Below are 6,000 nucleotides of genomic sequence, written 5' to 3'. Positions count from 1 at the left end.
AATGAAGGATGTTGGGTTGTTGGCTGTGCATAGTAGCTACAATGGAATGATCCAGCTTTCCATAGTGGGGAAGGGACTAATGGAATAAAAGAGAATTAGGTACCATTAGGAAGGGCCTGAAAGGATAAATAGATATTCCAAGGATGTGGAATACTGGTATTTCTCACTTCTCTACCACAACCTCAGGGCAGAAAGCTAAATGGCACAAGCAAGGAGGCAAAGCTGGCACTGTCTGGAATACAAAGTGGGCAGCAGGGAAAGAAAAGGCCAGGCAGCCTGTGGATCAAAAAGTCTTCTCAGAAGGGGGCTGCATGTTTTCCAGAAGAGTACAGACAAGTTGCTCCAACTCCTTGGTAGCCAGGTGCCCAGCCATCAGTAGCTCTTCATGATTGGCTGTCTCCTGGCTTTTGTAATCCAATACTGATTTGTTCGTAATGAAAGGGAATCCAAAGACTGAAATGCCACAGTGCCTGGCCACTATCACCCCTGGCACTGTACTCATACCAACAGCATCAGCACCAAGTTTCTGTGGAAACTGATACTCTGTAATAGTTTCAAAGTTGTGCGCTCCCACCATAACATAGGTTCCCTCCTGCAGTGGTCATTCCTATTCCATTAGCTTCCATATGCAATGGGCTCTCTGTCTCAGAATCCTGTCATAGGCATCAGGCATGGGAGGAAACTTTTTTCCAAGCCTCTCATCATTAAGGCCTCTGAGTTGATTTTGGCCACTGAAACCTGTCAAGATAATATGATCTCAGATCAGCATAACATCCCCAACTTCATATTTAGGGTTCAGCCCACCAGTCCACTTTATAAAGAAAAACATGTTTGAAAGACTTTGGAACTCTGAACAGTGATTAATACAAATAATAATAATCACAGCTAACATTTATATAGCACCTACTCTGGGCCAGGCACTGTGCTAAGCACTTTACAATTATTATCTCCTTTGATCCTCACAACTCTGGGAGGTAGGTATTATTATTATTTCCATTTTAGATATGAGGAAACTGAGGCAAATAGAATTTAAGTGAGTTGGTCAGGGTCACACAGCTAATAAGTGTTAGAAGACAGATTTAAATTCAGGTCTTCATGCCTCCAGGCCTAGGGCTCTATCCTGCACTATCTAACTTTACTTTTCAGTGTTATAGAGCTATCCCTTTTATAGTGTCAGAGTGGGTAGTGTTGATGAGGCTTATTCACTTACATTTATTTTTCCCCTGTAACAGATGACAGACTTCCCTCCTGCTGTGGTAGTTGATGGTCTGCCAGAAAATTAAGGTGAATGATGGTGTATGTCTTCCAAACCAACACTGCTTCCATATGGGTCCAGAATTCTCACCCTAGTGAGAACATAAGGTCCTTAAAGGTGTCTTATACTTTTTTCCCCCTACACTCTTGATGTAGGGCTATATGCAGAACAGGAACTCAGTAAATCCTTATTGAATTGAATAGAATTGAATCTACAGGAGAACACCCAGCCGAGATGGTGAATTTCCAATAATTCAATCATGGTCCTCAAATGGCATTTATTTTGCCTTCACTAGTGGTCTCTGAGGGCCTGGAAAAGGACCAAGTGAAGTTAAATCTGACAGGCAGAAGCATAATATATATATATGTATGTGTGTGTATATATATATATATATATAGTTACATATATAGTTTGTATATATATAATATTATATATAGTTATAGTTACATATATATGTATATATGTGTATATATATATATATATTTCATTCCACCAACAAGCTCAAGGTTCTGTGAATAAAATGTTAAGGTGGAACATTCCAAAATTTCGGTGTAACAGCAGGAGGTTTTGAACCAGGGCAGGTTCAGACCAAGAGTAATGCCAATGAAGGGCTCACAAGAGCTGGTTGCAGAAATCCAAATATCAGCTTATCAGCTAAAAGGCTCTGGTATCAAACCACAAGATAGATGCTACTGAAAGCAGTATACATCTGAGAGGGAATATGACATTTATATCACATCAGAGATGTGGACATTAATATGAGTATATTTTCACATGCTTCTTTCCTCACAGTACCTTGGGGAAGAATCAGCACCTCCTCCCCTTCCTGCTATGTCTGGAATTACGCAGGGAAGTTTATCGAATAAACAGTTTCTTATTTGGCCTGCTATATCACACAAGTTGAAGCAGGAAGGTTGGGGAAGAAAGGATTGGAAATCTCTAAACTATCTGGAAGTTCAAACAAAACGAAGAGGAAACATTTCTCTTATCCGTGAGAGAATTGGGTGATCCTCTGCTTGGTCTATAGTAATTATTATAAGACTGATCCATCTCTACGTTAGAAATATGAGGTGAACCGTAATATTTAAATAAGTTTTGGAAACTGCATCTGAGTTTGTAACTTTGATGGCCACACTAAGGCGAGGCTAGTCAGCATGGGGCCAGAGCCATTGCAACCACAGTTTCAGTTGTCAGTGTGGTGGTTCTATGAAAATAATTGCTAATTCTCAGTTTCTGCCGATGATGCTGCTAGGAAGATAGGCTCCCCAACACAAACCTTCCTGTAGTTAGACCAGACCTCAATATCCAACTTAACCCAATTAACATTTATTAATCACCTGCTAGGTAGCTACATAGCTTTGTTAAGATGGAGGGGGGTGGATGTGATCCAGAGACAATAACTCCGATAAGTTCTGAGAGGACAACATCCTGCTCATCACGGAACTTTTAGTCCAAAAAAAAGGAATAATATACAAACCCAAAAAGGACAGGCAGGTGGAGCAGTGGCTAGAATATAGGACTTGGAATCAAGAAGACATGAATTTTAATCCTGTCTCAATCACTATCTGTGTGACCCTAGGAAAGTCCTTTAAACTCTCAGTCTCAGTTTCCTCATCTATAAAAAGTGGAATAGTATTTCCTACATCACAGGGTTATTGTGAGGATCAAATGAGTTAACATAAATAAAGTAGACTGTAAAATTTAAAGGACTATATAAATATTCGATATAACAATAACAACAACACTAAATTGATGGAAGAAAATTTGTGACACACACCACCACAAACATGTTCCTCCCCAAGGCAGAGAAAATTGACCTACTATGAATGAATTGTGGGATAGTAGTGAACCACTATGTCACCTAGCTGCTTCTGAATATGGGATTCCTTTAGTCATTTGAAAGTGCCTGTGGCATTTGACTGCTGAATAAAACTTAAATTTGACACAAGTCAAGATCAGATCATCATAGAGGATTTGAGCATAGGTGATACAGTAGATAGATTGGAATCAGTAAGATTTGAGGTCAAATACAGCCTCAGAAATTTATTGCCTATGTGGATACATAAATCATTTAACCTGTGTCGTCCTCAATTTCCTCAACTGTAAAATAGGAATAATATTAGCAGGGTTGTTGTGAGGATACAATGAGACAATATTTGTAAAATACTTTCCAAACCTTAAAGTTCTATACAAATGTTATTATTAATGTTATTATCTTTACTTCTCCTCATACTAACTCCACCACCACCGCTATTACTATTACTACTGCTGCTGCTGCTGCTGCTGCTACTACTACTACTACTCCTGTGCCTACTTATTACATGAGAGGAATGGATCAATACAATGAGGCATACATTGTTCACTCCCTTTTTTTCTTTTGCTAAACCTATTGTGCTGCTAAGTCTGATCATATGAGTAAATACAGAGACTACAACCAATTCTGTGTGAAAGCTGTGGTTTCATGAGAGCAACATGATTCATGATCAGAAGCCAACTCAGTGGGCAGACTTCTAATCCTTGAACAGAGATCAAACCAGAAGCTGCAGATGGCAATGATCCAGAGTTAAGACTACTAGGTATCGTAAATCTCATTTGTCTGGTGAGCTGGGGAAAAAACTGATTTTCCTTACCATCTTCCCAATGATCCTGGGGTTGCGGGGTGCAGCAACTCTTCCTTTGCTCCTTTCCAAAAGCCACAAGTCTATGTGGTGCCAGGCCACATCCACATATCTGTGAAGGAAAAAGAAGACAGTTTAGTAGATGGCTAGAGGCAGATGGCTGCTGTAGGCAAAGCTCTGCTTTGTGGAAACAGATTCTCTAAGTCCATAGCTGCCAAACACAGTACTATATGAAGTCACAGGGGAAGGTTATTCATACCAGGAAGATCAGGTAAGACTTCTCAGAGTCAGTCAGTCAGTCAATAGCATTTATTGAATACCTACTTTGTGCCAGGCAATGTGCTAAGTGCTACATGGAGGAGGTAACATTTTAGATGAGTTTTAAATACTGGGTAGGAATTCAATAGGTAAAGAAATAAAGGAAAGAAATTCCAGGTATTAAAGTAGGATATGAACAAAAACACCAAGATCATCCTCCTTCTCACAACTAAGACTTTTTCAAATGTCTCCCCCTCACCCTCGCTCTCCTCATGCTCCCCACCAAGTCTGTAGTGTACTTCATTTTATCCAATAATAGCTGGCATTTATTTGGTCCTTTAAAGTTTGCATTTGCACTGAACAAAAGCTTTGAGAGGTACAGTAGGTGTGATTAATTTTATTATTATTCCCACTTTACATATTAAAAACAAACAAAATAAAAGCTAAGAAAGTTTAAATTAATTGCCCATATTCACATAACAGTGGAGTCAGGAACCCTAGTCTTTCTGACTCCAAGTTTATCTCTCTATAACTTGGTGTATTATCTTTGGTCCTTCAAGGCCTAATTTTCAATGGATATCCTCCATTGAGCTGATCCATGTTGCTCTCTATCTTCTCTGAATCATACAAAGTACATACATATTCTGAGATACATTTTAATTAATTCATTCATTCGTCTTAGGATTTGTTTTTTTAAAAAAATTTAAGTTCCAAATTTTCTCCCTCTCCCACCCAATGAAAAAACAAGCACTATTATTTCAATTATACATTTGAAACATATGATTTAATACTTGATTAATTATTATCTTGTATTGTCATTTAATCGATTTATGGAGATAGATTAAGTTCTATGTGGGCAAGGAATATGACAACCATTTTTTTGCATTTCTTACAATAGAGTACATATTAGGACAACACTGACTTTTTGAGAACATAAGTAATTCACTGATTACCAATAACTCACAAAATTGATAGTTGTACCATTGTGTATGTAGATATAGACTAAAGAGGCTTAATAAAAAATACACAAAATAAAATTGGAGTTAGTTTATGGAAGTTTTTACCATAATCCTAAAGCAGCCTGCCTCTAGAAATAAATATGAACCTGGAAAGATGATTTAAGAGGAAAGTCCAGATAACTGGACTTAGCAATTGTATTCTGAGTTTATTTTTCCCCATATCTCCCTTGTGCATAAACTTGAAGTGACTTGAAAGGCAAGCATAATATCAACAAATGAGATGATTTTTGTCTGCATTTAGCTCTCAAACATTTATTCAAATGCTTCCCTGGAATGATTTTAAAATCACCTGTTAATTGCTCTTTAAAAGCAGCCTAGTTTATTACAAAGAACACTAGACTTGCATTCAGGAGATTTGAAAGCTAGTCTCTAGTTCCTCCAAGAACTCATTTTGTGGTACTGGTCAAGTTATAATATCTCTGTACCCCAGTTTTTGAATGAAGAAAATGTCCCTTATCTACATCTCCTTTGTTGTTGTAAAGTAAGATAATATATGTGAAACTGTCTTGAAAAATACAAAGGGCCAGTCACATATTATTATGTACAGTTAGCTCCAAATTAGTGCAAATAATGAACCTGCTGAAGTGGTGGTATGTATTTAAATTTGTACTATGAAAAGACATGATTATGAAAAATGTGGTCATTGGTCCCTAGCCCAATAGAAATATGCAGTAGGAATTTGAATAATGCTGCCACTTCAGAGGGATTCTTTGTTTCTCACTAATCCAGAGTTGACTGTGTTATTAATGTAATATAATATGGATAGAGAGCTAGGTGGTCTCAGGTTTCAGATGACAATGTCCAAATACTGTCTCTGACACACATAAGTTCTATGATCCTAAGTCACTTA

The 6,000-nt window shown here is 37.8% G+C and overlaps 1 pseudogene; it reads right to left on the bottom strand.

Moving 5' to 3' along the window:
* Nucleotides 1–283: 283 nt before the first annotated feature.
* LOC114037740 overlaps nucleotides 284–6,000 on the bottom strand; it is a 192,857-nt pseudogene continuing 187,140 nt past the window's right edge.

Source organism: Vombatus ursinus, unplaced genomic scaffold, assembly GCF_900497805.2.
Source record: "Vombatus ursinus unplaced genomic scaffold, bare-nosed wombat genome assembly UNPS02010548.1, whole genome shotgun sequence".
NCBI lineage: Eukaryota > Metazoa > Chordata > Mammalia > Diprotodontia > Vombatidae > Vombatus > Vombatus ursinus.
The sequence above is the reverse complement of the archived record's forward strand: the minus strand, read 5'-3'. Positions and strand labels throughout refer to the sequence as shown.